This window comes from Aegilops tauschii, chromosome 7, assembly GCF_002575655.3.
Source record: "Aegilops tauschii subsp. strangulata cultivar AL8/78 chromosome 7, Aet v6.0, whole genome shotgun sequence".
NCBI lineage: Eukaryota > Viridiplantae > Streptophyta > Magnoliopsida > Poales > Poaceae > Aegilops > Aegilops tauschii.
The window spans coordinates 190296542-190321983 of NC_053041.3; positions in this window are offsets into that span (position 1 = coordinate 190296542).

A 25442-nucleotide genomic window follows, 5' to 3' on the forward strand; every position below is an offset into this window, starting at 1 on the left:
CCCGTGGGCGGGGGAGACGGCGTACTAAGCAAGCTTCTCCTCGTTCTGCGAGTTGACGGGACACATCAAAAGTACTCCAGTGTATAGAGCCTTGCCTCTAAGGTAGGCCCCACATGGTTTGCCTCTTTTTTTAATTTAACATAACGCGTCAAGTCGCAATTTGTTTGTTCACCCGTGGTAGGCGATCCTCCCTCCACCAAGTGGACAACCAGTACACGTGCCAAATTATCACGTGGGCTGCCTTTTTCGTACATAAATGAGCTCCACCGTGTACCCGCGCGGGTGTGGTTGGGAAAGAGACGGGAGTACGTGCGCCGTGCGTGCACCTCTTCTCTTCGTGCACGTCCCCCACCTACGTGGGTGTGTGAGAGAGAGATACAAACCTAGACATAATGCGCCGTCCATCCCCATGCCTCCGCCCAGTCGGACCACCAGTCACCACCACGCCCCACTCCTCCTCACCTTATCTCTCATCTTTCTCCCTCCATTTTTATATACAAGGGGCCACTATCAAAATTACAATTTGCAGATATACAAGGCCACTAACACTAATCGATGCAATATTAATGGTGTTTGCCTCATGGTACTAGCAAAGGAGGACATTAATTATCCCTTGCATGCATGCGGGAGTTTGTAAAAAAATGCATCTTGATGTTCCGTGCAATGCACGGGCATCTTGCTAGTCCATGAAAACAACACATGGCAAAATTCCACGGCGAACGAGGGATTTGAATCTGTTGGGAGGGGCTGTTTGGATCTTGTCTGGGGTAGCCAAAATATTGGCGACCCTTTTGTCCACCGGTGCCTTTGCCACCGATGAACGAGGAATGGCTCGGGTGCTCATGCTGTCATGCATCCTCCAGCGCGCACGTTCGAGACGAGCTCGCACGAGCTGTGTTTTTTGTCCCACAACGCCGCCCGAGCCGCCCGCAGACCGACCGGCGACCCGCAAATTACGCCATCCAACCGTAGCCGCACACATTATGACAGCAACTCAACCAACCAGACGAAATTCATGCAAACACGTAGACAAACTGATATTTCATATAAACAACGACGGAAATCATATAAAATACTGGATTTTCATACAAACATGATGGATTTCATTACATTCAAATGAACTACGCGGTGCTAGTTCTGGACAGCACATGTATATAATACCTGGCCTAAATGGTCGTCCACCGATCGATTTGTGTTCCTCATGTCCGGCAGCACGATCACCGGACTGCCGGGAGCCCCGGAGGTATATGCTTCAGCGCAAAGGACGGCTCGCTTCCCCACTGCCCAACTGATATCATTGGCTGGTGCCGAAGATGATGGTGGCCGGCACCGGTTCGAGTTCATCACCGGCCACTACTTCGCCATGGCCGGCACTGGCTCGAGTTCATCCTAACATTCCCCTCTTCCGTGGAGCCCATGCAGGGTCGACAAAGGTCCTCGCAACAAAAGGATCTGGCAAGACACCTGCTGTGTACGCCGGCGTCGCCTCCGCGGTGGCCTTCATGGGACCCAAGCGGCGGCGGCCTCCCGTGTTCTACTTCTCCTCGATGATGGCGGCGGACACGGAGGCGTTGGCCACCGACTCGTCGCTCTCCGCGCACCCGGATTCTGTCGCTGCTTGCATGGCGCGGCCGCCGGCATGGGAGTCTCGGCCACAGAAATGGGAGACGCGGTATGAGGCGGCGGCGTGGACGGCAGCAACGACGCCCGTGCGCCGCTCCTCGTCGAGCTGGCCTGGAGCGGCGAGTTGCTGAACCGCGCACCGGCTTGGGGCGGCAACTGGCTTCGTCGGGCGAGGGGAGGGAGGTGGATCAGCGAGCTGCATAGCTCGTATCCGGCGGGCTACCCAGCCGGCTTGGATGCGGAATAACTACTCTTCGTAAGCCATTGTAAGAGTGGACAAAATGGTGGAGGAGATAGGGGAGCGGCGGAGGTGTGCGATTCTTGGTCGGCGTTTGGCCTCGTTTAAATAGGAGATTAAATAGACGGCGAACGGGAGGAGCTCGGCCGGCGTTGCGTTTAACGCCGGCCCGGTCATGAACAGACGTGTGTCCAGAGTGGGTTTCTCGGCTTCCACACGGGCGGGTTTCATGGAGGCGTTTGAATGCGGCACGGAGGCGTGTTCAGCCGGGCGTGCCGCGAGTGGTGCCCTCGACTCTGACCTAGGACACCGCGCCGTTCTTCCACTGACGTGTGGGCTCTTTGGGTGCATGGCCTGCATGTCAGTGACCCAACGTAGGCAGCGCACAGCAGAGGAACCTTTGGTGGGCCAGAGCGGTCAGAAGCGGGCATTTCATAAACCGATGATTGTTCATTGAGTGTGACGTCATCTTTTTCATGTAGATAAGCCTACTATGTTGATAGCCCGTTCGATACATCGTGATTCATAAAGACCGCTGCAAACATCAATGTTCTGCTTATCACAGATAAGATTGATTAATACCCGTAACAATCCATGTCCTTAACAAAGGGTGCATGCACGTATAGGTTGAGCGTGTGTCTTGCGTCGTGTGCTGTGTGCATGCAGGCGTGCGAGTGTTGCGTGCGTGCAAGGGTACGTTTCAGTGTTGCATGCATGGGTGCGTACGTGCGTGTGTTCGTGAGTGCATGTGTACGTGTCAGTGTTGCACGCCAACATGCGTGCGTGTGTACGTGTCAGTGTTGCATGCCTACATGCGTGCGTGTCTTGCGTGCGTGCATGTGTACGTGCGGGGTGAGGCTACACGTCAGTCGACTGACTTTTTCATCTCTGGTCATTAGATTTTCCAGCCGTTGGATACGAAATCAAGGGCCTCCAGTTTATCATCAAACTCCACCCCCCTGAGCCGCCAGCCACCACCGGCCGAACCGCCAGCCCCCACCGCCCGCGGCCGGCCCGCCCTCCCCGAAACCACTCCCCACCGCCGGTCCGCCGCCGCACCGGCCATCCCTCTAGCCCCCCCCCCCCCCCGCCGAGATTTTTCTCTGGGGATCCCCACCCCACCGCCCAATGAACGCCCCCCAACCGCCGGTGACTGCCAACCAGAGGTCTCACGACTTCGAATACCCACTGACCACTAATTTATTGAAGGAAATATGCCCTAGAGGCAATAATAAAGTATTATTTATTTCCTTATATCATGATAAATGTTTATTATTCATGCTAGAATTGTATTAACCGGAAACATAATACATGTGTGAATACATAGACAAACAGTGTGTCACTAGTATGCCTCTACTTGACTAGCTCGTTAATCAAAGATGGTTATGTTTCCTAGCCATAGACATGAGTTGTCATTTGATTAACGGGATCACCTCATTAGGAGAATGACGTGATTGACTTGACCCATTCCGTTAGCTTAGCACTCGATCGTTTAGTATGTTGCTATTGCTTTCTTCATGACTTATACATGTTCCTATGACTATGAGATTATGCAACTCCCGTTTACCGGTGGAACACTTTGTGTGCTACCAAACGTCACAGCGTAACTGGGTGATTCTAAAGGTGCTCTACAGGTAACTGGATCGTGAAGACGTACGACTACATCAACCGCGTTGTGATAACGCTTCCGCTATCGGTCTACGAGGGTACGTGGACAACACTCTCCCCTCTCGTTGCTATGCATCACCATGATCTTGCGTGTGCGTAGGAATTTTTTTGAAATTACTACGTTCCCTAACATTTATTACCATTTCTGTCCTTCATATACGTGCTGACGGGTGGGCCCTATGGTAATGTGCGCTGCTGAATGTGGACCGTTTGACTGGTCAATTGATCGTGTTGTCAACAAATTACGGAGCTGTATGGTGAGCCAGTGACCCTATGATCACCCTAAAATGTACTCCTATTTTATTAACACAGTACAGACTCAAACTACCATTTCTTTCTTTCATATACGGGCTGACAGGTGGGCCCCACGGTTACGCGCCCGATGGTGCAACACTAGTTGCGCCGCGTGGAACGTTTGACTGGTCAATTGATTGTGTGATCAACAAAATACGGAGTTGTACGGGTGAGCCAGTGACCGTATAATCATGATATGTATTTGTTTAACACGGTACAAACACAAGGGCTCATATATACGCGCAAGCACTCACCACTATAAGCGCACACACGCGAACCCTACCCCTATGAGCACCTTAGAGAGAGTGGGCCAGCATATATGATCTTGAGATTTTACGAAGTCACCATAGGTGCCTCGTAGACGAGTGGAACGTCTCCTCCCACTAAACGTATATCGCCGGAAAATACTGAAATTAACACAAGATAAATGCGAGCACCGGGACTTTAACCTTGGTGGGCTCGAGAAACCACTGTCCTCTAACCATCCAACCACATGTTGGTTAGCATGACAAAATGTATGTGGTGACCGTGATGAGCTTATTCTGAAGACCAGTGACCATATCATGCTTTCGCTTCAAATACAATGACCGTAAGTGTCATCAACAAAATACGGAGCACGCATCAAATGCAAAGTCCGTCAGTGTCATCAACAAAATATGGAGACGTATCGTGAGCTAGATACCGTTGTACTATTGTATATGCTTATTTTCTTAGTGGCCGATTGCGTGTGTGGTGTGGCGGGCACATCATTTCTAGTTCTGGTGGGTTAACATGAAGACTCATGGGTCGGTTCCATCCTGCGCCACATATAGGTTGGACCGAGACGTGTTATACGAAGACCCATGTGGAGGACTCGGTGTACAACACGAAGCTACCAGAGTCGCGGAGGACTCTATCCCCACTGGTGATAAGCCGACTATATATGATTTGTAACCCTAGGCCCTTAGTATGTTATACAAGCTTGGGGGCTAGTTCGTCGATAGTATACACACACGCACAATGCCTGGTATTCACGTGTACTTTGTACACACCCCTATCACTAATATACAGTACTAGGAGTTGGCTCTTTCTTCAACTGCAAGGGTCCGATCCGAACTAGGGTAAAACTTTGCCTCGTATTACCATTCAGCCTAACAGCCAGGGGTATCCTACCGAATGATATGATGAAATCATATCTGCCAACTACTAAGAGAGAGGTGTGTCGGGGGGGGGGGAATGTGTGCGAGAGAGGCCTAAAGATAATGTGCGTGCGGGAGACACGTAGGCACATATATGTGCGTATAGAGGGCTAGTAGAGACCGTGCATGTGTATATATGCATGTGAGATAAATAGTGTTTTCCAACTGAGATTAGTGAAAAGAGTGGTACATAGTAGTCAGAAAGAGAGAGAGAGAAACAGAGAGAGCATGTGCGTGAGACACCCCGACACCTTGAGAGAGACTGTGAGCATGTGTGAAAGAGAAATGCCGATGCATATAAAGTGTGTGCACTTATGCGTTAGATAGAGAGATATATAACGCGTCATAGTGCATCTACGTGTAAAAGGCGGTTCTACGCATTAAATTAAAATATAAATGGCATTATTATTTTTGGATGAGATCATGAATTTTGCAAATTGCGTATGGACGAAAATCGGTCTATCAGACACCCATACTCTATTGAATTCTAGCATGTGCATGTGTTTATTTCATATTATCGATCCATAGAGTGAGAGCGGTTTGAAATACAGGCAATGGATGCTTTTGCAATTCATATATAAACATTAATTAGTGCACTCCATGTTGTTAGTGTGAAGCACTTTATACATTTGTCACTTGCATGGATACATTCCAAATTGCTAGCTACGAAATAGAATACATGTCGAATTCAACATAAAGGGGGTTTCGAAGATTCGAATTCATAGGAAGTGCATTCATCTATTTGAACCCGAGATAATAGCATTTGTAAATCAGATGTAAAAGGGGGCATCAATCTTTGTTGTGAGTTTGAACATGCTATATATATTCATATGCATATCTAACTTTTTTTTGCAACCAAGGAGATTATATCTGGAACCATGCATGAACTGAGGTATGTTGCATATTTTTTAATATATACTCGTGTACAATGTATATTCAAATGTACCCCCTCAATTCCAAAATAATCGTAGCTTTAGGATTTTCAAGAGTAAAGATTTGTGAAGTTTGACAAATCCTGAAAGTTCAATTCAAGAGAACCGAAAACGTTAATGCTTCTGCTCCCAAATATTGAATGAAGCGCCAAATAGGCCTCTGGTCACCCAAAACCGCGCGAGACTAATGTTTTGGTGGTAGGAAATTACTGTCCTGACTCTGGCCCGTGTAGCCTATCGGCCCGATGTCCAAAGGTCTAAACCGGGGTAGGTTTGTAACTTCACCAAGACGCCAGTCTCAACCGCCTCCGAGAAGCATTCATACGCCGTGGGCGCCTACCCATGCGCTCGGCCGAAATCTATCCCGCCCACATTTGGGACACCTGACATGACTGTCCTACCCCCAACCCGCAATATGTCCGAAATTTTAGATGGGGGCAAAGTTTGTAACTTTCCCCAAATTTCAAACAAGCGCGTCTCAAACCGAAACATTGCTCCCCCTTAGTTCCCCGCCTCCCTCCGTTTCCCCATTCATACTCCGTGGGCGCGAAAATGCCCTCTCCACCAGCTGCGAAACCCCAGCCTCCTCCGTCCTCCACCCCATAGCGGCCAATCCACCACCGCCCTCCTCCATCATGCTGGAGCCGGTACCCCGACGTCGTCGTCCAACGCAACCACAACCGCAACGCCCTCAAGGACTTAGCAGCTGAAGCCGAGGCAAAGCTGCCTCCACGACGCCGACGCCGACGTGCGCCGTACCAGAACCACTCCGACCACGCCGTCCTACGCCTCACTGCTGCGGCTCCACTGTCGCAACCGTCCACCGCATCGAAGCTGTTCCCGCTACGCCGTCGTTCGCCACCTCGGATCTGCTTCCCCGCCGCCGACAGACGGCCACCGCACCACACTCAACAACTTGGCCATGGGTTCGTCCAAGGCTGCACCATCCTCCACAACTTCTGGTTTCCGGCGAACAACAAGAAGATCGTTGGAAAAACAGAAGGAGGACACAACACTGCCAGCAGAAAGAGGTACTCCTCTTCCCTTATTCGTGCAAATCTTACGTCTCCGCTCACACCGTATTCATCCCACGAAAGAAACTAGTTGAGCGCTTCTTACTGCATCTTCTTCGTGATACTAAATGCACAAGGTTTCCTCCCTTTTACTATTTCACCTTTGCTAGAGGTCAGTAGCCCGCCTGGATTTCAATTCAGGGTCAGTCGAACCGCAATTAAAAGAAGCAGCACCCGCTTAGGCGCGTGGAGCACCTAGTCCGCCTGTTCCCCAGGGAAGCGGCGCATCGGTGTCTATCATAGGGGTGTGGGGCGCAGGAGCTGCTTGCGCCCGATCTGGAGGTCGGCGGGGCTTGAATGGATGGCCTGGGGGGGGCAGTGCCAAGCACGGCGGTGCGGTGAGGTCGAGGGGAGGGCGCAGGCAGGGGAGGAATATTGGGTCGGTGGTCGCTGGCATTTCGAGGAAGATCATCAACACTGACTGGTTGGAGGTAGATGAAGGCGATCTGCCCGTTCTTTGTACATCGGACGGTGCAGAAAAAATGGACTGACCTATTTGCTTTCAGTCGACTGTTATTTTCATAGAATCCTGTAGTAATTTAGTGTGCCATGCATGTTGTAGAGCTATCATATGTCTCCCGTCATTTATTTCTCACCGACCTGCTATCTGCTACCTTTACACTGTACTAATTGTGCACACACTTCACCCATACTCACACTATTGTTTTTTTATGCATGGGTATTTCAGACTCTGACGCAGTGTTGATGAATGCAGAAAAGAAAAGACAGAAGTCGCTCCAGTGTAATTCGAAGATAAGCACTAAGCGTTTCAGCGCTCTAATGGGTGCGGTGTCAGCAGTTGGAGACAGTAAACGTAGCTCTGGAGTTGATGATCTCAATTGCCACACATAACCATCCCAGGTGCTTGCTTTAACTTCACGTTGTCAAATGTGGTTGCATGTTGCATATGGTGTCTAGCTTGTATTGCTTCCAATTTGGTTAAATTGCATCTACTTACTTTACACATTATACCTTTGATAATGACATGCCTTCCTGTTTTTGATACATACTACATATGTCTATTAACCATGTTCGTACATCAAACTAATGCTCTTTTGTATCCCTCGTCAATCACTTATGATGAGACAGTCACCCGAGTGGGTTACTGTGAGACGCCCTACTCTTTTAAAGAGTGCAGTGTCATCCTCCCCACATGATTCTCAAGAAACAACAAGGCTAAATGAAGATAGTCAACGTAGCTCTCTAGTTGATCACCGCAATTCCCCCACACCACCATCGCAGGTGCTTGCTCTTACTTGGCAGTGTGATATGTGGTTGCATGTTGCATATGGTGTCTACCTTGTAATGCTTCTAATTAGGGTAAATTGCATCTGCTTAGTTAACACATTATACCTGTGAATATGACATGCCTTCCTATTTTTGGTACATACTACGTCTTTCTATTAACCATGTTCTTACATCAAACTACTTTTCTTGTGTATCCCTCATCAATGCTCCTAATTTGTTAAATTGCATCTCCTTAGCTTACATATTATACATGTGAATATGACACGCCTTCCTGTTTTTGGTACATACTACATCTGCCTATCACACCATGTTCTTACATCAAACTACTGTTCTTGTGTATCCTGCGTCTATCGCTTATGATGAGACAGTCACGCGCGTGGGTTAATATGAGACGCAATACTCTTATAAAGAATGCAATTTCATCCTCTCCACATGATTCTCAAGAAATAGCAAGCCTAAATGAATGTTCTTACATGAAACTACCTCTCTTCTGTATCCTGCATCAATCACTTACGATGAGTCACCTTTATTCGTTGCATATTGCATATTATTTCTAGCCTGTTGCCATGTATTGCTTCTAATTTGGTCAAATACATTTGTTAGGGCACCCTTTTAATTTGGCAGAGTGATATTGGTTTCATCTTTCATATGGTTTCTAGCTTGCATCGATTCTAACAAGTTCAAGCACGTTGTGCTTAGTTTACACTTTATACATCATACATGTCAATATGTCACACCGTCCTGTTTTTCATACATATTCCATCCTCCTATCATGCGGCTGCCTTACATGAAAGTAGTGTTCGTCAGTATCATGCATCAATGAGTTCTGAAGAGCAAATTTTATTCCTTTTTCTTGTGGGTTTGACTTGACAAGGCAAAATCAAGAAAGAGGAAGGAAAAGAGTAAGGAAGGCGATGATGGTGGTCCTCTGCAGCAACGTAAACGGAGCATCTGTACCGTTTCTCCTTGTACTGATAGTGCATTACAAGGTCCAAGTCTCCGCTCCCCTACTCCACCATCCAAGATGCTTGCTCTAACTTGGCAGTGTGATATCTGGTTGCATGTTGCATATGGTGTCTAGCTCGTATTGCTCCTAATTAGTGTAAACTGCATCTGCTTAGCTTACACATGATACATGTGAATATGACACGCTTTCCTATTTTTGGTACATACTATATCTGTCTATCACACCATGTTCTTACATGAAACTACTCTTCTTGTGTATCCTGCATCAGTCACTTATGATGGGACACCTTTAAGTTGGCAGTGTGATATTGGTTTGCGTCTTGAATATGATTTCTAGCATGTATTGCTTCTAGTTTGATGAACGCCACCTATGACGAGACAGTTTTAACTTGGCAGAGTGATATTGATTGCACCTTCCATATGGTGTCTTGCAGTGTTTCTAATTTGTTGAAGTGCCTTCTGCTTAGTTACCACATCATAGGTTTGAATATGTCAAGCCGTCCATTTTTTCGGACATATTCCATCCTCGTATCATGACTTTGCCTTTCATCAGAGTAGTGTTCGTCAGTATCATGCATGAATGAGTTCTGAAGAGCGAATGATATTCCTTTTTCTTGTCGGTATGACCCCGCAATGCAAAATCAATAAAGCTGAAGGAAATTGGCAAGGCATTGGATGATGGTGGTCCTTCCGAGCAACTGAAACGGAGGTTCTCTACAGATTCTACTCCGCCATCCTCCCAACAAGATTCGCAAGACAACGCAAGGCTAGACAGTCAACGTAGCTGTGTAGATGATGAGCACATCTCCCCTACTCCACCATCACATGTGCTTGCTCTAACTTGGCACTATTATATGTGGTTGCATGTTGCGTATGATGTCTAGCTTGTATTGCTTGTAACTTTGTTGAATTGCATCTGCTTACTTTACACATAATGCCTGTGAATATGACATGTGTTCCTGTTTCTACACCAGACTACTATTCTTGCATATCCCGCATCAATCACTTATGGTAAGGCATCTTTAAGTCGCCACTGTGATATTGGTTGTGTCTTGCATATGATTTCTAGCATGTACTGCTTTAATTTGTTGAAACACCATACAGTTTGAACTTGGCAGAGTGATATTGGTTGCATCTTTCATATGGTGTCTAGCTTGCAGTGCTTCTAATTTGTTGAAATGCCTTCTGCTTAGTTACCACATCATAGGTGTGAATATGTCACACCATCTTGTTTTTCATACATATTCCATCCTCGCATCATGTGTTTGCCTTTCATCCGAGTAGTGTTCGTCAGTATCATGCATGAATGAGTTCTGAAGAGCGAATTTTATTCCTTTTTCTTATCGGTTTGACTTCACAATGCAAAATCATTACAGCTGAAGGAAATTAGTCCGACAGTGGATGATGGTGGTCCTTCGGAGCAACTCAAATAGGGGGTATCTACAGATTCTACTCCGCCATCCTCCCAACAAGATTCGCAAGAAAACATAAGGCTGGACAGTCAACGTAGCCGTGTAGATGATGAGCACATCTCCCCTACTCCACCATCACAGGTGCTTGCTCTAACTTGACACTATTATATGTGGTTGCATGTTGCGTATGATGTCTAGCTTGTATTGCTTCTAACTTGAATTGCATCTTCTTACTTTACACATAATGCATGTGAATATGACACGTGTTCCTGTTTCTAGAACATACGTGTACATGATGAGCACATCTCCCCTACTCCACCATCACAGGTGCTTGCTCTTACTTGGAACTGTTATACGTGGTTGCGTTTTCCGTATGATGTCTAGTTTGTATTGCTTCTGATTATGTTGAATTGCATCTGCGTAGCTTACAACTTATACCTGCAACGATCACTTACCCATAAGACACATTTAACTTGGGACTGTGATGTAGGTTGCATCTTGCATTGTCTTCTAGCTTGTACTGCTTCTAATTTCTTGACATGGCACTTACGACGAGACACTTTTTACCTGATAGAGTGATATTGGTTGCATGTTCATATGGTGCCTAGCTTTCATTTCTTCTAATTTTGTTGAAATGCCTTCGGCTTACTGTTTTTTCATACATATTCCATCCTCCTATCGTACGTGTGAATATGAAACGCTGTCTTTTTTTGTATATATTCCATCCTCCTATCCTGCGCTTGCCTTACATCAAAGTAGTGTTCATCTGTATCATGCATCAACCAGTTATGCAGAGCTAATTTTATTCATCTTCTTGTGGTTTTGACTTCATAAGGCAATATCAGAAAATAGGAAGGAAAAGAGTAAGTTAGGGGATGTTGGTGGTCCTCCGGACCGACGCAAACAGAGACTCTCTAGATTTGCCACTGCTACTGCTAATGAAGTTGAAGTCCCAAGTCTACATGATGAGTTCATCTCCCATACTCCACCATCGCAGGTGCTTGCTCTAAGTTGACAGTGTGATAATTGGTTTCATGTTGCATATGTTGTCTAGCCTATATTTCTTCTATTTTGATTAAGTTGCACGTGCTGAGTTCATACGTTATACATGTGCATATGACATGGCTTTTTGTGTCTAGAATACACTGCATCTACCTATCATACCATGTTCTTACATCAAAGTACTGCTGTTGTGTATCCCGCATCAGTCACTCATGATTGGACGCTTTTAACATGGCAGTTGATAGTGGTTGCATCTTGCATTGATTTCTACGTTGTACTGCTTCTAATTTTTCGAATTGCCACTTATGACAAGACACTTTTAACTTGGCAGAGTAATATTGGTTGCATCTTTCATATGGTGTCTAGCTTGCATTACTTCTATTTTCTTGAAAATCCTTCTGCTTAGTTTGCACATCGTAGCTGTGAATATGTCATGCCGTCCTGTTTTTCTTACATATTCCATCCTCATACGGTTGTCTTACATCAAAGTATTGCTTGTCTGTATCATGCATCAATGAGTTCTGAAGAGTGATTTTATTCTTTTGTGTTGTGGGTACAGCTTGACATGGCAAAGTCAAAAAAGAGCAAGGAAAATAATATAGTAGGGAGTGTTGTTACTCGTCGGGTGAAACAGAAAAGGTTCCGCCGTCGAGATTCTGCTGTTACTTATAGTGCAGTAGAAGGTCCAAGTCCACCGGCTAAATCTACAAATACAGTATCACTTGCTCCACCAGCTGCAGCATCCGCTTCAACTGTACCAGCATCTCAACCAGTTACTCATTCGTTTGCTCCGGAACTGGCCAGTTCCCAAGCTGCCTTCACACCTAACACTACTTCCGAAGCACTGCTGACACAACAGGACTTGGCAAGATCAGATGAACCTCATGAGCATCAACACCAAGACGGTACCTGACCGAGTCAAGTCGCAGTTGCATGCTCCTTTATATGTACTCTCACAGTTTGATGTCCACTAACACTTTCCATATTCGTTGTTGAACTAGCACCACGGCGCAAGCGGAAACAGACATCAGGGATAATGCTTGATAGATTAACAAAATCTAAAGGAGGAAGAATGGAGATCCATTTTGAGGCACGTTTAAAAAGGCCACGTGATGCTACAGAGTCAGCCAAGTTAGTATCAGAGGCAGCCGTTGCCGTTAGGTGTCATGCACGTATCCTCCCAACGTGGATCCAGTACAGGAATGAGAAAGACAATACCCAGTTTAACACCTTCCTTGACCATTTATCCGTAAGTAATGTTATTCATCGCAATTAGTAATATTGTCTTGCTCTGTCCCATACTTTCTAGCTTCCTCCTAATAAGACTCACATTCTTTTTTCAACAGATGAGGTTCAAGTTGGATCCGAAAGATGATGCAACTAAACAAGCATGCACTCATGTTTTTCAGTCTGCTCTGCGACAGTATCGGTACCACCTTAGAAAATCTCACTTTGAAGGCAAGGCTAACAATGAAATCGCCCAAACATCTCCAGTGGAATATATTACAGATGAAGACTGGACAGCCCTCGTTAAACACTGGTCTGATCCAAAGTATCAGGTAGGCTATATGTATTTTATCAGACCACATATTGAACTTGTATTTATGTATGTGCCTTACAAGTGTATCTTCTTCTAGGCTAACTGTTTGAAGAACAAAACCAACCATTCTAAAGTGAAATTCCAACAGACAACAGGATCTCGTAGCTATATTGCACACTGCGAGGCTCTTGTAAATAGCTGCTACTTCCTTCTTTTTTTGTGCCATATTATTGTATCTATATTGACTTGTTCCAAATACAGAGGAAAGCCCGTGCGGACCAAAAAGAACCTGAACCGAATGCAGTGCAAATCTTCAAGGATTGCCACACCAGCAAGATGAAGGGCATGGGCACACCAGTCCAAGCCGCTGTTGTAAGTCCTTACTCCTCCAGCCTTGAACTGATTGGTACTTTGATGTGTTCATTTAACTACTTGGTTTGCAGCCAATGTCAGTTACTCTATTCACTTTTATTCACAGTTGTCTTAACGTATCATTTCACCTTACATGGTTTAAAAGAGATGAAGGATATTCTTTTGGTCTTGATCTGTAATCTAGTTGTTATGTTCACGTGCGCACACAATGATAAAATAGCCTGTTTGTTTTATATCTGTTTGCCCATGATATGAATGATGTCATACTATGTTCATCCTACTTTAAACCATGTCTCTTTATCCTTAGATGTCAACGAATGTGAGGAAATAGACAATACAGTAGGCATGCTACATGGACATATGTTCCGAAAGTGATTTTATTATGTAGTTGGCACTACAATACATGCTAATGTATTACAGTAGTTCACCAAAATAAGTTATGTATACACGTTTAACCTACTTTGTTTGTTTTTGTCTCATTAGTAACTTATCTGGTACACTAATCTACAAGTTCAAACTTTCAGGAAGCTATGGAACAAATGATTGAACATCCACAACCACCTGAAGGTGACGAGGCTACTACAGGCACAATGTCACCTCTTGCTGCAGTGCGTCAGTATCTCTCCACTAACAGTGCAAAAAGCACCTTCTTGCGTAATTCTGGGTTGGTTGTCAAGGTAACCTCGTCCAAATCACCTACTGAACAAAATCTTCCTGCTAGACAGAGTGATATATCTGTGCTCCAGACACAAGTCCAATCCCTAATGGACGTTGTTTCGGAAACAAGAATAGTGGTTGAGAAATGTCGTCAAGATATGAATGGTTTTGAAACCAGACTATCAGACATTCGCTTCGTTGTTCAAGAGCAATGGCGGAAAAAAGGTGGAGATCGTGCTGCTCCATCAGATTCTACAGCCTGAAACATTAGCACTCAGGTCAAATGATCTGTGCTTCTATACATATGATGGTGCTTTTATCTGGAAGGACTGTAAACTTTATGCCACCAGGCCTTTTGTTGTATGGTTGGAATTTATTTTGTTGTGATACAACATTTATGATGCTGCCTCAGGCTGCAGTAATTACGACGCTATTTTTGTATAGTGCAGGTTTATCTTAGTAATGTATTCGGCCGAAAGCTTCGTAGGAGCCCAACATGCCAACATTCGTCGGGCCCATTCCAATTGGGCTAAAAACGATGACGGGCCGAAATTGGCATGTAGCCCACTAAAAATATCTGGGCCTAAATCAGCATAAGCTTTCATATTTTTCTGGTAGGCCTGTGCCCATAGTGGGCCTTTAACAGGCCTAAACATAATTTGGGCCCTCAGTAAAAATAGGCCGTTTACAGGTGTAAATATCTCGAGCCCATGAAAAACATGGGCCTTTAATAGACCGAAAGTGAGATTGGGCCCTGATTGTGCCAAATAACCCACTGGACTTAGCAGGCCGAAATGGTGGCCCATTTACGATGCGGATCTTTGACAGGCCGAAATTCGGACGGGCCGTAAATGCGCCGACCTAATACACGGGCCTTTAACAGGCCGGAACTTCGATCGGGCTAGATTATCGTCATTTTTATATGGGCCATTAATGGGCCCGATATGACGTTGGGCCACATATGGCCCATGGTTTACGTTCAGCGTTAACAGGCCGAAAATGACAACAGGCCGAAAGTGGCCCAAAGCTATAGTGGGCCTCTAACAGGCCGAATGTCAGGCATGGCCGAATATGACCCAAATCCTTCACGGTCGTTTATGGGCCGAAAGTTTTGATGGCCTGTAAATGGGCCCAAATGAAGCCGGACCTTTAACAGGCCGGAAATACACCGGGCCGTAATTCGGCCCAATTACTTAGCGGACTGTTAACGGGCCAGAAGTGACCATGGGCCGCGTTGATGACAAGTTTAGGACAGGCCGTTGACGGGCCGATTTGACAGAGAATGTTGGGCCTTTAGCTGGGCCGGCCCATTATGGTCTGCAGAATCTGGTGGGCCTTTAGCTGGGCCGACCCATTGTGGTCTGCAAAATCTTGTGGGCCTTTAGCTGGGCCGGCCCATTATGGTCTGCAAAATCGTGTGGGCCTCTAGCTGGGCCGGCCCATTATGGTCCGCTAAATTTTGTGGGCCTTTAGCTAGGCCGGCCCATTATGGTCCGCTAAATCTTATGGGCCTTCGGTTGGGCCGGCCCATTTAAACTTTGTGGGCCACTTTTGGGCCGGTCCACGTGTCAACATATCATAGGCCCATCTCGACCGTTGGATGAGTGACACCTGTGCCAACGCGGAGCTGACGCGTGGATCCGTCAGCCAATGAGTATTTTACACGTGGAAAATCGGCATTGGTCGTGGCTGTTAACGGGTTATCGGATCCAAAATTTGACCCGATAGCTTAACGGCGTTCCGTTACGGTGGATGCCACGTGTCGGTCACCCTTGACGAAAGCACTTCCGTGACGCGCGATTTATCGTCATGGAAGTGGACACTTCCGTGATGATAATTTTGGCAATGTCATGGAACACTTCTACGACAGCACAGGTATGACTATCTTGATTCTGTCATAAATTTGTCATGGATGTACATGCATGACGGAAAACACGACCTACTGTGACAAACACGTATCATCACGGAAGTGTATTTTTTTGTAGTGATACACATGGCATGATGCACAAACAAGTATGATGCATGTCCGGTTTAAATATGCATGGCATGGCAAAGTGCACAAACAACACTACAAGTTAAGTGGAGCTCAACATGCAACGAGTTTCATATTGACGAAACACCACATTCGGATTTATTTAGTTCACTCTAATTTATGTACCCAACAATATTAAATGCTATTAAACATGGCAAGGGATGAAGCATATGAAAACTACCTATCTAGGCAAGTTTAAATGAGGCCTGAACAACAAACAACAATTCCAGAAAATCCCCATGTCCATTTTTTAGATTTGGTACTGTTCTGCCTAGAACCATATTTTATTGTTGTTAAACAGGAAAATAAAGTGTAACATGTTAATCTATGCATTTTCCTACCCCATTTACATATAAAGTTTATTTAAAATGGAGCTACGGTTAATTAGTTATGAAATAAATCATTTTAACATGGCATTTAAACAAATTAAAGCAAACAACAAGTTAAACATTTTTAACATAGATGAAAGTGGCAGATTATGAAACTAGATGAAAAACTAAGCATTTTGCATATATAAGTTGTTTTAATCCGATGCATGGTTTGTGAGATATTAAATGCATGAACATGAGGGTTTTTCTGCAAAACAGTAAATCACTGGATAATGCTAAATTCGCAGAACTGGAAAAAACATGACACGGGTTGAAACTAGTGGGCGCAGGACATCAGCAGTAGCAGAATCGGGCCAAGCCCAAGTAGGAACAGGGGAGGGGGCGTTGGGGGTCTGCTCACCATGGGCCAAGGCCCGGTCGGTGGAGAGGTGGACCGGTCAACGGGCGAAGGGGAGATGGCCCAGGCGCGTGGAGGCGAACGGATCCGGGCGGAGCCTCGCCGGAATGAAGCAGGAGCGGCGGTGTGGGACTTGAGGCGCAGGGGCGAGGCGAGCTCGAGCAGATCCAGCGGGTGGCGCTGCTCGGAGGTCACCGGACAAAGCAGGACGACGCGGCGGCGCCATGGAGCTTGGGCGAGCTCCTGCTCGTTCCTGGGAAGGAGAGGGGGCCACCGTGAGAGGGAGAGGGGAAAAACAGGAGGAGGAGAGGTCGCGGGGTTGGCCTGGACCTTGTGACGACGGCTGCGGCTTGTCGTTCGGCGCAGGGTGAAGAAGAGGAGGCAGGAGTCGGGTCACGACAGGCCAAGGCGGGGCACGGCAGCATGGCGCAGGGGCGTCAGCGGAACGGAGGCACGCCGGGGAAGATCGGGGGTACCGCGGGTGGCGTTCTCATCGAGGTCCTCCGGGAAGAAGATGGCGGCGTCGCTGCTACAGAGAAAATAGAGGGAGTCCAGTGAGACAGAGAGCTTCAGCGAAGGAGGTAAAAGGGGCAGGGCGGTGAGGACGGCCTGCTGGTTCGGGCGAGGAACGGAGCAGCTCCGGCGATGGCGCTCGCCGGCGCGGGGAGGTGGTCCTAGACGAGGAGGCATGCCGGTTGGCAGCGAGTGGAGGCCGAGGGGATTTGGATCGGGGGCGCAGCCACTGATTGGATGGGGATGGATCCCGAGGTGGGAGATTTGGTTGGCGATGGGACCAGCTCCCGAGGAACATGGGTGGCGGCGGCGGGAGGATTAGATGGATCGATGGGACAGGGCTAGGGTTAGACTGCTACTTATAGCATTGGATTTTTGGTTAGGGCTATTTTGGAACCTCCGATTAAAATCGAACGGTCAAGAATAAATAGCTTAGGAGAGTCTAACGAGAAATCGATGATGATTTAGGGATGTTTGGGGATGATCCGGATCCAACGGTCATGACAGTGCGGGTCGGGTTCGGAGAAGTTTCAGACGTGCGCAAGTGGTCGATGAAATGTGTAGAGAGGCTGGCCGTATAGACGAGAGGGGAAAACAAAGACAACGGGGTCTGACAAAAGGCCACGGAGAAGACAAGAGAGAAGAGAGCGGTCCGGTTGGTCTGAGAGAAGGTCAACAGAGACAAAGAAGAGGCGACAACCATGAACGAGTGCAAGTTTTGAAAACATGACGGCAACGAGTGCCGATGCAATGCGGATGATGCCATGATGAAATGCAACAAACAAATGAAACACACACGACGAACTCGAAAAACATGGAAGGCGTCTGGAGCATCGGTCTTGGGGCGTTACATAGGGGGCGGTGAGGCCTCCGCGGCATCGCAGCCGGCCACGGGAGGCAGGAGCATGAGGCACAACCGGCGCTGGTTTGGGCGGCTGGAGCAAGAAGACCAGAGGTTGAAGAAGCACTACGGCCGTTGGATGGACATCGTACGGTCAATGGAGCTAGAATCGTGCATATTGACTAAGTTGACAAAGCCCTCCGTCCCCGTCAACTTAGTAGGCCCACAAGTCAGCCTCCCGCTATACTGGGTCCCAGCTAGCAAGGGGAGTATTCATTTTTTGTGCGTAATAAGGAGGCACTTCCGGTGGGTCCGAGCTGACAGCGGGGGGAACGTTTTTTCACAAAATACAGTGGCCTGTCCGGTGGGTCTCAGCAGACAGGGGAAACGTTTTTTCACCAAATACGGTGGCCCGTCCGGTGGGTCCCTGCTGTCAGGTGGAGGAATAATTATTTTCCGCGTAATAAGGAGGCACTTCCTTGCAGCTGCCGTGGACCCAGCTGTCAGCCTCTCCAGGACAGTACTCTTCCGATGGAATTGTTCCTTGACCCCATTGACCACGCTGCGCCGAGAGCACCAGGGCGATGGATGACGACGAGGCCTAGGAAGGGGACGACGCGGAGCCAGGGAAGACGCGGCAGTGGATGCCCATGCGGAGAGGAGTACGAGGGTTCACTGGTTCGGCTGCGGTGTGAGGCTGCCGTCGCCACAGAATAACAGGGGGTGTGGGTGAGTAGAGGGATGCCTGGCCAGCGGTGGGAGTAGTAGGGGGCGGTGAGGCCTGCACGGGAGGCGGGAGCAGGCGGTCCCGCCGGCGTTGGATTTGGTGGCTGGAGCAAGAAGATCAGAGATTGAAGAAACACGACGGCCGTTGGATTGACATCCAACGGTTACGTGTGCTAGAATCGTTTGTTGACGTATATAATAACAAACAAAAAATCTTGCATACACGTCAACTTAATAGGCCCATAAGTCAGACCATTCCCTCTTTTTTTAATAATTTATGTATAGCTCATTGCGACTTCTTATGCAATTTATTGAGGTCCATTTTTTGGTTGGCCAGGGCCAATTTCGCATATTTCTATGGGTTCCAAACTATTTTTAATACCGAAATGTCGAGCCAGATTTAAAGTACTTTGAATATATATTTAAATTAGGTTAATGCCCAGTGAAATAGGAATCTAAAAATGTGAAAAAATTCAGAAATTATAAAGTAATTGCCAATTTGTCATCTGTTTTTATATTTACAACCAATTTCATATTACTTTCAAGATTTGCAGGCGCCTTGAAAGAGTTGCAGCCCATCAGGGCATAGAAAAATAAATAGGCCTGGATTGGGTATTCTTCAGAAAAAATAATCTGGGCTCATTTTCACAAAGAAAAAATAGTTGGGCTGGTCACATGGTGAACATAAAATATAAGCCTGGGCTAGACGGGCCACAGCCCGGTTCAAACCCTGCTCCATCTCAACAATAACAAAAAAAATACTGCTCGAGCAGCTACGTCCCAGGTGTCAGCCGATCTTGTGTTGTTCTCTTGTCTATTAACTATATACGCTCACAATGTCGTGGGTCCCAGATGTCAGGAAAACACTAGGAGGAAGCATTTTATTTTTCCATACGCTGACATGGTGGGCCTGTACTGTCATCCTCTCCACGTACTTTTGCCGATTCCTGTTGTTTGTTGACCATGTTGACAACACGAGAGGGCGACGCCGCGGTGAGCACACCAAATTGCGTGGAGGACGACGGCGAGGCCTCGGACGTCGGCGTTAACGATTTAGGAGACGGTGGGGCGGCGATGCGTGCGCTGAGGCGCAGCCAGCCGTGGGAGGCAGAAGCAGGCGGCCCCGCCAGCGCTGGTTTGGTTTTGGTAGCTGGAGGAAGACATGACTGAAGAAACACGACAGACTGTAAAAGCTGCAGGAGTACTTATCAACCTTAACTGAAACCAACAGGGGCACTTAACAACCATAGCTGAAAGCAGTATGAGTACTTATACAGGTTCAACCGTACAAAGCACGCCTCGAACAGTGCTACTTTGCCTACAGTTAACCAAGGGTGAGGCCGCCAAGCCCCAGGACAAGGCCCAGGCGCCACCCCGCGCATCCACAACCTTCTGAAAGCGGCTTCATCTCGCAATGTGGTCAATAAACAGGATATTCGCTTTAGAGCCATGGAAACGCAGGAACATAATCTTCTGTCCTATTCTTCAAGATGGATGGGCCTTCATTATGTGAGACCACCCATGAATAAGTATCTTTTCACCTCCAAGGGGAATGGAGTAGGTCGACATAAACATCACGTTGTGACCAAGCGCAAGTCTGACCCGACCATGGTCAAGCATCTGTATAGGAACAATAGAAGTGGGCAGTTTCTGTTTCAAGAAGATCACAACTGTAAAATTGTGTATAAGCAATAGTTTATGAACAACATATATAACAGAAAAAGCTCGTACCATAAGTTTCTCGACACAGTTGGACCTGTTCAATGAGTGCAGCAATGGCACACATATCCCACGTGGCCTTCCACCATTGAAACACCCCACAAGGACCTCAAGCCGATCAATAAAGTGTAGGAACTTGTGGATGTCGTCCCAGTCAACTTCAGTGCCATCAGTAACAGTCGAGTTGTTATAGAATAACAAACGAGCAGCCTGCTTAACTCTGAAAAAACCTACACGTGCCACCAATTATAAGAAAATATTAGTTAGAAGTAGCATCTTCGTGAGAGATTCGTTGCTACTTCTAAAGTTAAATTGTGATTAGTTAGACAGAATAGGTGGATTAAGAAGTAATCGAGGCAACAAGCAAGAATCAGATACAAAACTAACATGGATGAATAATTGGAACGACGTCGGGGTGGAAGATCGCAGTGAAGATGAGACCAGGTTCTGCTATTTCCATCAACATTCGTGCGCCAACTTTCAGTCCGTAACACTTGAGAAAGTTTATCCAAGTTCGGCCATAAAAAAAGCAGCGATCTTCTTGGTTCATGAACCCAACTCGGAACTTATATCGATGGCTTGTCTTCACTGTGACCATTAAACTGGTGTATTCAGTTATGGCAAGGCCGAGCATCTTGAGTACATGTGTTCTGGCAGAGCAAATAATGCACCGCAGGAAAAATAATATGAGAACACAATGTTTTCCCTATCCAAATCTAGAAATAACTTCCTCCTTCACGTCAGTGTTGACCATTGTACGGGTAGTACCTTTTATCCAAATATAGCAATCCAAATTTCCAAATTAGTCGACATCATGTTCAGAAAAACCCCACCCTCCTGGATAGAAAAGAGGATTCTAGGAACATACTGTGCGCATTTTAAAATCCTGTGTTAGGATGAGAAGGAACAAGTGTGGCGTCTCGCCGAGGGCACAGAAACCTGTAGGGTCCTCGCACTTTGGGCACTGCAAATGAAACACACTAGATTCAGTAGGAAGAAAAATGCATCAACGGCGGTGGCTGCCATCCTAGGATTACCCGCGACCAAGGGACTTGGATTTATCGGGGATGGATGAAGAATTCGTACCTGGTTCTCCATGAGAAAACCCTATGCAATCACCGAGAGGGGGTTTTCTTTGAACAAGTAGACGAGGGAGAAGGGGATTCAGGCCCAGTGAAATATTGCCGCTTCGTCCGTCCAGCTTACTGCTAAAGCTGGAAGGGGGGGGGGTTGTGATTTGACGGCTCATTGGGCATTACTGCGGCGCTACGACCGGGGTGTGTCTACCGTGCAGTTGTGCACTCTAATTTGTGCATATGGCACGTGGACCCCGTTGCCGAATGCCCCACATATCAGCGAAAGGAAGTAGAAAGACAAGAGTAACTAGTTACACAAAAATATATTTTTAACAGAGAGATACTCCCTGTGTAAAGAAATATACAAATCTTTTATATCACAACTTTATACATAAGAAAAATCAAGGGGAATATATATAACATATATAATTATAAAAAATAGAGTTGTTTTTAACACAATATAGACGAGTTGGTAATGATGGTGTGCCTGCCATCCTGCAATATAGGCCGTCCGATTTATATCTGACGGATAGGAAGGAAACTATGGCAATTTTGCAAAAAGGTACCCACACACCTCTCCACATTTGCAAATAAGGCCTTCCCTCGTTCATCCTTTTCTCTCACAAGATAAAATACTCATACAAATGCATCTTGATGTTACATGCAATGCACGGGCATTATGGGGGTTCAGCTAAGAATATAATACTCAGACAGGCTCACGGTTCTGGACTTTGGGCCGCAGGCCCACCCTGCATGTTTGGGGGCCCATGTGTTCTACTCAGTGCTTTTCATATTGCAAGCAATCGGTACAGTGCTGGTTTTAGATGTTGTCGCGAGGCGAATACACAAAATTGAATAAAGCACGACAGTTGTTGGAATGAAATCGAACGACAGTTCCTAACCAGCAATGAGAGTTGCAATTCTATCAACGATATACCATGTGATAAATAATACCGTCGTATTACTTATACACACAAGACACTTGTTTCACCATGCCAGATTATTACATCAAAATCTCTCGTAGGATAGATCAGTTCGGCAGTTGCGTGCTGCTACTGAAGAATTTCAAAGTTGATTTGGACCAGCTCTCCTTGCCGAGAAAGTTCGATTTTGAGATCATCCCCTACCATAAGATATGATTTAGATTTGAACCTTGACCATCCTTTAGCATCAATCATCATGCGACCATCCTTTGTACTTACGGTATATTGAGCAGGTTCATTCACACCAAGGCTGCACATGGTAAGAGAAACTTGGCCGCTGTCGCCCGGATTGTTGAACGACTCCCTCGTTGCTCTAGGAATTCTCTGTTTGCAAACAATAAGATCAACACAGTGAATCATGCAAAACAGCATGGAAAGAAAAAAGAACGAAACACTTGGGCGGCCAATGATCCAATATCCAAACAGTTACCAGGGCTGCACCATCACCTGCACCAACACTTACCAAGAAGGTGGACATGTCGGTTTTTGTAAGGACTTTGGTATATGAAGTGTGAACTACAGCCCGGTCTGTTGCTGGTGCAACTGCTCGTTCGGTTGCCGCTGCACGGGCCGGAGCAGATGCAAGTGCAAGTGTTGGTGCAGGTGCTGAAGCCGCTGCTACTGCCGGAGATGGTGCTCCTTGTAGAGCTGGTGCCGGTGTCGGAGCAGGTGCCGGTGTCAATGCCCGATCCTCCGGTAGATCAGCCTGATCTGCTGACGCGGTCGGTGCCCAATCCTCAGCTAGATCAGACTGAGCTACTGCCGCTGTTAGTGCTAGAGCAACTGCCGGTGCTTGATCCGTTGCTGAAGGTGGTACCGATGTGCGAGACAGCGATGATCGTGTCTGGTCTGCTATGATCAGCTTTCTAACTTGACTAGGCTTCATGACCATGATCCAGTTTTTTTCTTCATTTCTTTTAAACGCGAGAAGGACTAATTGTGGCGTTTTTGTTAAACCAAACTGCAGTTCATCATAGGGATTCAGCTTGTACTTAGACAACAAACTGATCCAATTTTTTTCCAGTAATATAAGTGATGGACAGTGCCTTCGTTACTGACACAACATAAGAAGTGAAACCTGCAAAAATAGCCATCGTAGAGCAAACCAAACGGTTTATTCTATGATGAATGTCACGTGGAAAAACCTGCATCGTAAAATTGCAGGAAAAGAAAGAAAACATGACATTAAATCAATAAGATTTAGACAGTAAATCAATAAGATTTACTTGATGTGACATGAGTGAATCCTTACCACGAAATCACTATGTTGAAGTAGTAAACAGAAGATTGATCGTCCAACTACGGGTGGCATGCAGGGGCCCCGCCTACTCCCACAAGCAGGACAGTCCAAAGGTTGTGACAAATCGTATGGACCGAACATCCATGGGACTGGAAATCCTGGTGGATGCGATAAACCCTGCAATGCATACATATATTGGAGTGTAACCATAATTGATAAACCGTCCTCACAAAAAAGATGATCTGGATACTTCAAAATATACAGACTGAATTGAGTGGTCAGACATTAACATAGACCGTTCTCAAGACTGACCACACACCAAAAGCGGCAGTACTAATAAACAATACAAGGTTCACAAACACAAATCAAGTACTGAACAATAGTACTTACTACAGACAAGCAAAGCTGCACTAATTAAACTCTGCAGAATATTTCTTGCCACTGTCCTACGGGATGAACCCCGCATAACTGACTAGGCCATGGACCTCGTGAGAGATGTCTACATGGACCATCACCATCTCATCAACCTTGGAGAACCTAACAGAGTGGTCTTTCCACTCATAAACATGATCATGAAGACATGTCGCATCAGATTTGTTGGGAAGCTTTACAAGAACCACACCCTTAGTAATCGAAGGCACAACAAAGAAACTGTTGTGGTCAAGTACAACCTCGAGAACACGCCTGACAACAATGCTACAGGAAAACACTAGTTTAGGACACGTGGCGACAAGGACACAGCAGTTGGATAGTTTAGCAGTAGAACTCATCCTCAGGTCTTCCAGTTCACACGGCATGACTTTGAGAACTTCATCTCCACCGCGGACTTGGTTCTAATTCAAACAGAAACCATATTTTATTACTACCTCCGTTCAGAAATATAAGATGATTTTTGATATTATACTCCATATATGACTACATATACGCACAGAAATGAGTGAACAAGGACACTAGAACTTGTCTTCAAAGGCATGAGAGCAGAGGGATTACTTGCAATATCCATAACACAAGTTACTGAGGCAAATAAACCCTCTTCAAAGGTAGCATTGATGTTCATAAAATACTCTCTCCGTCCCAAAATTCTTGTATTAGATTTGTCTAGATACGGATGTATCAAGTCACATTTTAGTATTCGATACATCCATATCTAGACAAATCTAAGACAAGAAATTTGGGACAGAGGGAGTAGTTTAAAGTAATCTATAAGAAATCAGTGTCAACTTCTCGCATGTTTTGGTCAAAAGAGGAATTTAGAACCGTCATTTGGCACACAAAAATCACATGCAAGATCACCCAGAAAGTTGTACTACTAGTACTAGTACTAGTACTGCATGTTAGATGAAAAAACACGATCAAGATCGAGAAAAAGATCGTCAAGAAGAG